The following is a 10,863-nucleotide window of genomic DNA, read 5'->3' as shown; positions in this document are numbered from 1 at the left end:
CATACTTTATCTATTCTAGAACGTCACGAACACAGATAACACGGTATGCACCAACATTTGTCTAATCATTCAATAGAAAATTTGCTCAGCACCCACTCTCTGCCCACATACATGTGATGTCTTCACTGCGATGATCTGAAGGCCAAATGTGTTTCTAGACCTGGCCTGTGACCTTGTCAGCCCTCCAGATAGGTTCTTCCCAAGATCATCAGCAGTTGGGCCTGCAGAGATGTAGGCCCTGAGTCTGCCCCATCCAAGGCCAGGATTTCTTCCTGCCCACAGCTCTCCCATTTATTTTCAGACTGGGGTTGGCAGCCTCTCACCAGCCCCATCTCACCCACTCACTTCCCACATCACGGCGTCATCCATTATCCAGGTGTATAGTGGGGGGTGTCACAATCTCAACCCAGGCTGAGATCAAGTGGGTGAAAGTGCAGTTGGGTAGGCAGCTGGAAGGAACTGGACAAGCAGAGGCGGTGGGAGGTCCTGCAGTCCTGTGAAAGGGTGGGGCAAGGGGCGGAGAATAGGCAACAGCTGGAGAAGAAAGCCCAGGAGAGGAAACATGGCAAGTCGTGGAGCAGTGAGGGCTAGACAGCTAAACAGCATTTACCTGGAGCTCCTGAGATTCTGGACATAATGTTCTGGCCCACCAAGAAGGACATCAAGACCGCCTTGGAGGTCCTCGCTCTTTTCCAGTGGGCCCTGAGTGCCTTTGTCATAAGTGAGTCTTCAACTACTCAGGGACATTCAGCTTCACGGGCTTGCCTCGTATTGAAGGTTCTAAGGTGGTAGGATGTTCATTGTTTTCAATTTTGTGTTGTTCTAGGCAAACTATAAGAGTTGTTAATCCTGGTCTGTGGCCTCAGCCATCCGGGTGGGGTATTTGTGAGGTCTGTGTGACCACATGGGCATGGACATGCATGTGTCTGTGCAGGGTTTCTCTCTCTCTCTCTCTCTCTCTCTCTCTCTCTCTCTCTCTCTCTCTCTCTGTGTGTGTGTGTGTGTGTGTGTGTTTGCACATGCACATCTTGCTTTAGGTTTGCCTAGTGAGCACCAACCGGGTCTACAGTGAAGTCTAGAGGCCACGCTATGGAATCATTGCAAACAAGTTCACTGAAGTCAGCCAAAGAGAAGGGCGTGGCTGCAATCTCAGGAAATCAAGCAAACTGTGATGAAAGAGTTGACTTTGGCAGAGGGAATCTTTAGAAACCTATTGCCGAGAGGAATTGAACTATGTTTCCACCATTTTCAACATCTATACCCTTCATGAAAATTACATGTTGGTCATGGTGTTCTATATACTAGAGCAAACCATCACTGCAGGAGGGGTCCTGAAAAACAATTCTTGCAGGAACAGTAGTTCATGTGAATACTGCCAGGAGTCAAGGGTATGAATTAGGTGATCTTGTCGGAGCTCTGAGAATGAAGACTCTAGGCAGGCCCCGAGAACATGGCCCTAGTACAACGGAATGCCCATGAAGAGGATAGTGGGCTTTTCCTACCCCAACCATCAGACTCGCCACAGAGTAAGAGGCCAAGGGGAGGTACCAGAACCATCTAATACTGAATGATGGGTGAGGGCAATCAGAACTGGAAGCAACCAGATAAAGGAATTCTTAAATATTAGTTTGGCCCCTGTGTTTTCACATGTAATATTTCATTTTAGCTGGGGCTAGCCTTACAAAGTAGAAGCTATTATCATGTTAAAAAGCCATACTGGTCCCTCTACATGTAATGCTCAATGATACAGAGTGTTAGCTAACATACACTGGCCTCTTTTTACATGCCAAACACTAGTCTAGCCACCACATGTGACTAATAATTTGCATTGTGTAGAGGAAGAGCTGAATTCCATGTAGTAGAAGCCATTTGTCCAAGATCCCAAGCTAGGCAGTGGAGGAGCTGGGCTGGTAGCGAGCACACAAGGGCTAACATTTTGCTTGAGAGTTTCTTTTTGTCTTTTGCATCTGCTCACTGCTGGTTGGGAGGTTGGGTGTGGAGCTTCGTGTGCGCACTAGACCTGCAGTCTAGTGAGACTACGTTCGTGCTCACACTAGATGCACCAAACAGGTTGGTAGGAGGCTCAGCTTACTGTGGACTTTTGTTCAAGTTGGTACGGGCATTGCCAACTCTAACTGGCAAATGAGGCTGCAGGGGTTGCCCTAACATAGGAAGGGAAGTATATCGTCTCTCGAGTGTACTGTTTTTCTACTCTTGCCAGTCTTGGCTTGTTACTGTCTTTCCACCTTTCCATCATGGTGACTGTGTTCCCACAAGACAGCAAAGTCCCCAAGGTCAAGGAACTGAGTTTGAATTTGGGAAGAATGACTATTCGTTGAAGGTCTAGGAAGCTTGAACCTTTAGGGTGGCTCCTCTTTCCTTCTTCCGTCCAATCATGAATCTCATGCTTCAGACATAGCTGTGTTAATTGTGTGTGTGCATAGCCATAAATGATGGAGATTATAAATGCGTATATAACACATACACATATGTATGCACATATATGCATATAGCTATGAGATATACATATAACATAGATGTTGAAAATAGTTTCTGAAGTCAAAGTAACAGTTCAGACTCTAACTCTGTTCATTATCTGGACAACCTTTAGTAAGTTACTTCTCCTCGTTCTTCATAGTATTTAGGGTATATTCATCAGGACACTCTAGGTGAAATCTGGTGGCGTAAGTGAAGAAATGGTCATTTCTCGTTGACACTAAAGGCATCAAACAGGTTGGTAGGAGTCTCAGCTCACGGTGGACTCTATTGATCAAGGTGGTATTGGCACCATCCCCGGAAAAAGTAGCTTTAAGGGCTACCATAGAATAGAAAGGGTAAATGGAGACCCTATATGCAGTTCTAGATGCTGTTGATTTAAGTGATAAATAAGGCACAGTCTTATTTTGAATTTCCTTAATTATAAATGAGGTTGAGAATCTTTTTGTATGTTCCTCAGCAATTAGGTAGTTTTTTTTTTTGAGACAGGGTCTCACTATGTAGCCCTGGTTGGCCTAGAATTCACTGGGTAGACCAGGCTGATACTAAACTTATCACCTGCTTCTGCCTCTCAAATGCTGGGTTTACAATTGTGTGCCACCATGCCCAGCTTGAGTTGATTCTTGAGGGGCAAATAAAAAATTGGTGAAGAAGGGATGAGCCTTGGGGACAGTACATAGGCCCATGAAAAGGCCCGGATGAATGCGAATCTAGAGTAGTCAGAGGGCTGGCGTGAGTAACTGAGATGGGAGTGAGCTCAGACTTGGTACTTAATACACTTTTACCGAAGAAAGGAAGGAAGGACGGGGGAGGAGGAACTAGAGGAGCAGGTGGGGGAAAATTACAGCGAACACCAACAAAGGAGTTTGGCTTTTTCTTGTGAGGTCATGTGGCATAGGGTTTGGCACAGGGTGATGACATTAGTGTCATGGTTTTGAAAGTCTGTTTGAGCTCTTGGGAGTAAACCAATGACCAGGAGGCAGGAAGGGAAACAGAGACAGCAGTTTTGTCAGGCTGTTGAGAGAGGGTGGTGATTTGAACCAGGCCCGTGGTGCTGGAGATGGAGAGAAGAAGAAAAGCTAGGAGGGAGCCAGTGCATAGAGAAGAATTAATACAATGTGAGGATTAAAAAAATGCCAGTGAGAAAAAGCGAAAACAAGATCCAGCCCACAGGTGCCAGCGTGGGCTGGCAGAGGGCAGGTGGTACAGAAAAAGATCCAGAACGGAGGAAACAGGGTGAGTACAGGGAAAAAGTGGACTCCAAGGACCTCCTGAACTTCAAATTTGGTTCCGTACTGAAAAGACAGGTAGTGTGGGAAGAGCTCTTGGTACTGGTGACAGAAGATGTGGGCACCAAGCTGGCCCCTTTTCACCAACGGGATGTGTGTGTGTGGGGGGGGGTCTTCCTCATCCCCCAGTTCCTTTCCCTTGATGGGGCGCTATATCCATTTGGACCCCAAAGACCTTGTGAGAAGACTTCTGTAAGAGCCCTGACAGGAAAGGGAAGACTGACATTTTGCAGATGCAGAGCTAAGGTTCGGCAATGGAAGTGTAGATGGAGGATTCATTCCATCACAAAGTGTTCCCCGAGCCACGCTCGCAAGATGCCTTTCGCCATGCTTGGGTTTGAGCAAACCCTAAGAGAAATGAGGTGTCTTTTGTACTAGACCCATATTCTCTTTAATTATCCAATAAGTTTTCTGTGGTTCTTGTCCAGAGGCTACAAGTGCTGGCCTTTGTGCTACCCACAGTTCTGTTCCCCAGAATCAGTCACTTTGTAATGTGCTGTCTTTTAAAAAATACTTCTGAATTTTACTATTTGGAATTTATGAACATTGCTATTGTATGATGTAACAATTTTAGGCATTCTCTGTTGACTTCCCAACACAGGAAATGAGAATTGAGTTCTATATGACATGCTTGAATATATTTGCCTCCTCCAAAGCTCTTATTGCCTCTTCTCCTCCCCATCTCCCCCTTCTCCTCCCCGTCTCCCCCGTCTCTCCCCCTCCCCTCTCCCCCTCCCCCCTCCATCCTCCCTTCTTCTTCTTCTTCTTCTTCTTCTTCTTCTTCTTCTTCTTCTTCTTCTTCTCCTTCTCCTTCTCCTTCTCCTCCTTCTCCTTCTCCTTCTCCTTCTCCTTCTCCTTCTCCTTCCCCTTCTTCTTCTTCTATACAGGGTCTCTACATAGCCCTGGCTGTCCTGGAACTCACGATGTAGATGAGGCTGGCCTAGAACTCATAAATATGCCTGCCTCCACTTTTCCAGCACCAGGCTCCTTCCAAAATTCTTATAGTGCAGTTTTGGTTAAATGTCTGACTACAATTAGGAAATAAGCATACTGATATTATATTTTCTTGTGTGACTTGTTTTTTCTTGGAACTAATAATTGACTCATTTACATTTTAATTAACAATTTTAAAGGTTTATTTATTTTCATTGTATAGTAGAAATGTTTTGCCTACATGCATGCATGTATGTACACCATGTGCTTACATATTGGATCCTCTGGAACTGGGGTCATGGATGGTTGTGAACACTGGGAATCAAGCCCAGGTCCTCTGCAAGAGCAACAAGTGCTTTTAACTGCTGAGCCATCTCTCCAGCCCCTAATTCTTTTCGTTTCCTAGATAGCTTTTAGTTATTTTTAACTTGCCCGCAAGCATTTCACACCATGGTAATCTTTCAATATGTGCAAAGACATGAGGAGTCTTTAATATTTCTCTCATGTTTTCTTTCCTTGAGGACAATGTTGCTGGAACCCAGCATCTCCCTCTTACAGTCTGGCCTTATGCACAGCCGCTATTACCAGAGTGCTTATGGCCACTTAGGCAAAGTTTAAGGCGCTTACTCTTGGGGTATGCAAAGGTGAGGCTGGACTGGAATGTGGCTAAGGGTGGGGGTCTCTTTAAATGTGGACTCTAGGAGCCTTGCTTATTTCCTTCCAGCCCTGCCCATGCTCAGTTTCCTCTTCTGTTGACCCCTTTCCACCGTGGATTCTTTGACTTCTCCCTCATTTTGATGTAGCACGCCATCTAGTAGTACTCAGGAGAAAGGGCTTGGGAGACAAATTATCTGAGAAAATATATCTGAAATTGGCTGCCCTCTCATCTGAGCGACCATTTCACTGCATCTAGAATATTTCAGCTCTAGCTAATGTAAGTACTGAAGTTCCCCAAATGACAGGAAGTTGTAAATACTATGAATCATTAATACGTTTGCCAGGCACGGCATCTTACAACTTTGGAAGCTGAAGCAGGAGGATTGCTACGAGTTGAGGCCAGCCTGGGCTGTCATACTGTGTTGCGAGACTGTCTCAGACCAACCAACTAACTGACAAGAGTACATCTGATATACCTAGTGTGTCAAACCCCACAGCTTAGTAACACAGCGCATTGCCCCATGCTGGTTGTATATCATGGTGTTGTGACCGACTTGAAGCTACATGGCTTGTTGTTGCTGGCCACCATACAACAGAATGGTACCACATATTGCTAGCACAGGAAAAGAGAAAAATTTAGTTTTTGCTGGATTCCTGCTGGTTTTCCACCACCATAAGCTACAAAACATTGTAAGTTAAGCTGTTTTAAGTTGAGACCCACCTGTATCTGAGTCCAGAATACTTTTTTATTCTTTTCTCATACAGTACATCCTGACCACCGTTATCCCTCCCCCCACTCCTCCCAGTCCTCCTCCTGCACCTCCCCTCTCCCCCAGATCCATGCCTCTATTTCCCTTCAGAAAAGAGCAGGCCTCCCAGGGACATCAACCAAAGATGACCTAACAAGTTACAATAAGAATGGGCACCATCAATGCTGGACACAGTAACCCAGTATGAGGAAGAGTCGGAGACTCTCACTTTTAGGAGTCCCAAAAGAATATCGAGCTATACAACCATAACGAATATGCAGAGGACCTAGCGCAGACCCACGCAGGCTCTGTGAATCCAGAATCTTGTTTGGTTCAATTTTTTTTCAGAGAATAATTCTTCCATTAATGATTTGCATAGAGGAGAGAAGACATAGTGTTCTAATTAGTTTCTTGTCAGCAATCCATCCAGGCTTCTGCTGTTTGAGCCTGGGCTTCCTCCCTGCCTCTTGTGATGTCTGGTCCTCCAGATTCTGAGTCTTTCCTGACTTTTCCAAAGAAAGGAGACTTCCTGTAGGCATCGCCATTGCAGGTGCTTAGAGACCAGCTTGCCGCTTTCTAAGCCTGTTGTGTCTCCCTGCATCTGCTTTATGAACACATGTTTTCCTGAGACTGCATCTACTGTTGGCATAGTCCAGACTCTTCTCTTTGTGTACCTACATTCCTAAACTATTTTAATCATTTTCATGAGTCTCCAATAAGTCAAGACAAAATGTGTTGATGTGTTCAATTAGAAGGGTTTTTTTTGTCTTTCTAACCTTTTGGCCCATTTCCCACACTATCTTACTCTTGGCTGCTTACGTTTCCAGTGTAATTCCAAGTGGATGCGGCACCCAGCCGTGGCTCTTTAGTAATTCTTTCCTGTCTTCCTTCAGCCGAGCACAGTCCCTTATCTTATTATACTTTGTTCCTTGCTTTGTGTGCTTCCAATCTGGTGAAGGCAGGTGTTAGCTTTCTCTGGCATCTCCTCTACTGATACTTTACAGCAATGGTTCTCCACCTTCCTTAACGCTGTGACCCCTTAACACGGTTCCTCATGTTGTGGTCACCACCAAGCATAAAAATATTTTTGCTGCTACTTCATAACTGTAATTTTGCTACTGTTATGAATGGTAATATAAATATCTGATATTTGACCCCCAAGGTCACCACCAAGCATAAAAATGTTTTTGCTGCTACTTCATAACTGTAATTTTGCTACTGTTATGAATGGTAATATAAATATCTGATATTTGACCCCCAAAGGGGTCACCAATCACAGGTTGAGAACCACTACCTTATGGGGAAGACATTGAGAAGAAACTGTAAGTCATCAGAAATTATTCTAAGAGTTCAAATATCCAGTGGCCATCAGTGGGCCCCCTGTCCTTACCTCCACCATATACACAATGCTGGGGCAGGCTTCAGGGGTGGAGGCCATGGGAAGCACAGCTATGAGGAACACATTTGTCTTCTAGACCCAAATCAGGTTGAGAAGGTCCAGGGGCACATGGACATGTGGGCCATCTGTAAGTGGAAGTGTGACTGTTGAGTGGGCCTTGGTCAGAGCGTGTGTGACTTTGGGGTAGAGGGAACTCAGTGGGGGTAGTGTGGGCGTGAGGGATTGTCCACAATTCATTGACGTTGGGCTGGGGTCTTTCTAGTAACCACAGTGATCCTTGTCAACCTCTACTTGGTGGTGTTCACGTCGTACTGGCCTTTCACTGTGCTGATGCTCATCTGGCTGGCGTTTGACTGGAAGACTCCGGAGCGAGGTGAGTGCCTGGTGGGATGTGTTGCCGTTCCTCTTGCTACTCTCCTAACCCTGGGAGGCTCTGGGCAGTTCCCAATCAGTCTTTCAGCCTGTCCCTCCCTGGTCTAGGAAAGCTGATGGAAGTGCTCCTTTTAAGGTCTTTGAAAGACCCATTTTGGAGCTGGAGTTGGTAAGAGGAAGAAAGGGGTGGGTGTGGGTAAGGAAGCAGAGGCTGGGCCCATTCTAAGTTGTTTTTGATATGCCCATTCTAGTTGCCATGTAAGAGGGCAGGAAAAGGTGAGAGGACCCCATGGTATCCCCAAAGGAGCCAGAGAAGGAGAGCAGGGGTGGAAAGAGCTTGTCTGTGTTTTCAGGAGGCCGTCGTTTCCCCTGTGTGAGGAGGTGGCGTCTGTGGAAACACTACTGCAATTACTTCCCAATCAAGGTGAGCCTGGGATAGCATTGGATTGGGATTAGGGTACAGGGTGTGACCACATGGGGGCCTGGGAAAACAATGACCCCTGGGCATGCGCATTGCCCAGCCTGCATGGCTGGAATTCATGAGTTCCAGTTCTCTAGCCAAAAGAGGAGTTTCCCTCTCTGTCTTTAGCTCTCCTGTGTTGACCTTCCTCTACAGATTTTGAAGACGCATGATATTTCCCCCAGCCACAACTACATCCTTGCCTGCCATCCTCATGGGCTCATGGCCCATTCATGCTTTGGTCACTTTGCCACTGACACATCAGGCTTCTCCAAGGTCTTTCCTGGCATCACCCCTTACATACTCACACTAGGAGCCTTTTCTGGGTTCCTTTCTTCAGAGACTATGTGATGTCTACAGGTGAGTGGCTTCTGGGGCACACCGCCACATAGATGGCGACCCTAAGGAGAACCAGTACATGTGTAAGAGCAGCTTCAAAGCTGCCTACCAGCTCCCCAGAAACACAGGCTGGAGAAGATGCTCCTTGCTTCCCTGCTCCTTGTAGAGGGGAGTGGGGAAGAATAGTTTGCAGAGATGGGAGTAACCAAGAACCTTTGGCTTTTTCTGCCCACCAGGGGCCTGCTCTGTGAGCCAATCCTCCATAGACTTTCTGCTTACCCAGAAGGGCACAGGCAACATGCTTGTCGTGGTGGTTGGTGGCCTGGCTGAATGCAAACACAGCACGCAGGCTCTACCACCCTGGTCTTGAAGAATCGGTATGGCTTTGTGCGCATGGCCCTTCGACATGGGTAAGGACAGCTTCTGGGACATAGGGGTGGGATGGGGTGGGGAGGATGTTCAAAAGCCCATCAGGGAAGAACACCCGGCTTTGCAGTAGTTAAAGAAAAAGAAGCTTGCAAACAATTGTGAATAAATAGAACCATCATTAAAATATTGACGTGTGTGTGTGTGTGTGTGTGTGTGTATGCACGCACGCATGCACACACATGCTTGCCCATGAGTCCCTGCATGTGAAGGGCAGAGGTCAACTTGTGTATTTATTGTTCCTCAGGCTCAGTCCACCTTCTCTTTAGAGCCAGGGTCTGCCACTGGCTTGGAATTTACCTGGTAGAGTAGGCTTAATCGGCAAGCCTTAGCGATCCACCCATCTCCATCTCCCTGGCATCCCCAGCATGCCACCATACCTGACTTTTTTTCTGGCCATTGAACTCAGGTCCTCATGCCTGCATGGAAAGCACCTTGCCAACTGAGCTAGCACTCCAGCTTCTCTATATAAATGTTATTCAATTTTGTCAGTTCAAAATAAAGAAAAGGGCAGAGGGAAAGAACCCACCTATGGGTTCCAAGAGAGCTGGAAAGGGTGCTGTCCAGGCCTTGTGGTAGCCTTAGCCTCTCATTAATACCATTCTCTCTACAAAAGGACTGTGGTTGCACCTTAGAGCAGAAAAGGCCTCACTTCTTAACATGTGGGCTGAGGGGAAAAAAACAAATGAAATGGCCTTTGGGTGTTATCTGACAGTGGTTCAGATTTGGGCATTCCCAGGGATCACTGGGCTTTCAGAAGCTACTGTTTCATCCCTAAAGGCAGCCTGGCCTAGGCCATGGGACACCGTGGTCAGCTGACACCTTGGTACAGCTGGATTTGAAGTCTAGGGGGCCTGTAGGCAGACCCAGGGGATACTGATGTTCAGCATGTCATCTACAGCAGGGTCCCCGTCTTTCTGCGTATTCAAGGACTTGCTTTTCTTCTGCAGGGTGTCTCTAATCCCTGCTTATGGCTTCGGAGAGACGGACCTCTATGACCAGCACATTTTTACTCCCGGGGGCTATATCAATCGCTTTCAGAACTGGTTCCAGAAGATGGTACACATCTACCCCTGTGCTTTCTATGGGCGTGGCTTTACCAAGAACTCCTGGGGCCTTCTGCCATATTCTCAGCCAGTAACCACTGTTGGTGAGTGGGCCCTTTTATTGGAAGCCTTGGTTTAAGTTCTAGGATTCACTTCTATGGCTGAGCCTCGGAATCCTGACTATGGTCAGAGGCAGGGAGGCTCGCTAGGATGGGCGCTGAGCAGAGGGGTCAGGGTGGAGAGAAGCTGAGTTCCAGGATGAGGGCTGTCCTGTGGAGTGAACTATTCTGATGCTTTTCTCTTTCCCTTTTCCATTCTCCTTGGCAGTCGGCAAACCTCTACCTCTGCCCAAGATTGAGAATCCGAGCCGGGAGATTGTGGCCAAATACCACGCACTCTATATTGATGCTCTCCGCAAATTGTTTGATCAACATAAGACCAAGTTTGGCATCTCAGAGACCCAGGAGCTGGTGATAGTTTGAAAGACATTCCCCCTGGCTGGATGGTGTGGAACTGGTCACAGCAGGCCAGTGTGCACCTATGCAGCTTCACGCGTGACTGGAGCAGTCCTCACTGGAGGGAGGTGGGGCTGTGTCCATTCGGTTGTTTTCTGTCTCCATCCTTTTCCACTTCCATCTCTTTCTCCTAGTTTTTTCCCTTTTCTGCTGAGACAGAGAAGACCCTAGGCTTCACTGAA

At 46.9% G+C, this 10,863-nt stretch overlaps 1 pseudogene; it reads left to right on the top strand.

Annotated features, from left to right (window-relative positions):
• The first annotated feature begins 636 nt into the window (after nt 1-636).
• On the top strand, nt 637-10,648 carry LOC121443282 (annotated as a pseudogene).
• Nucleotides 10,649-10,863: the final 215 nt, after the last annotated feature.

The sequence above is a fragment of the Microtus oregoni genome, unplaced genomic scaffold (genome assembly GCF_018167655.1).
Source record: "Microtus oregoni isolate MIOR12 unplaced genomic scaffold, Mior012 000104F_ref0000108, whole genome shotgun sequence".
In the NCBI taxonomy this organism is placed as follows: domain Eukaryota; kingdom Metazoa; phylum Chordata; class Mammalia; order Rodentia; family Cricetidae; genus Microtus; species Microtus oregoni.
Note: the sequence above shows the minus strand (reverse complement) of the source record. Positions and strands in the feature narration are given on the sequence as shown.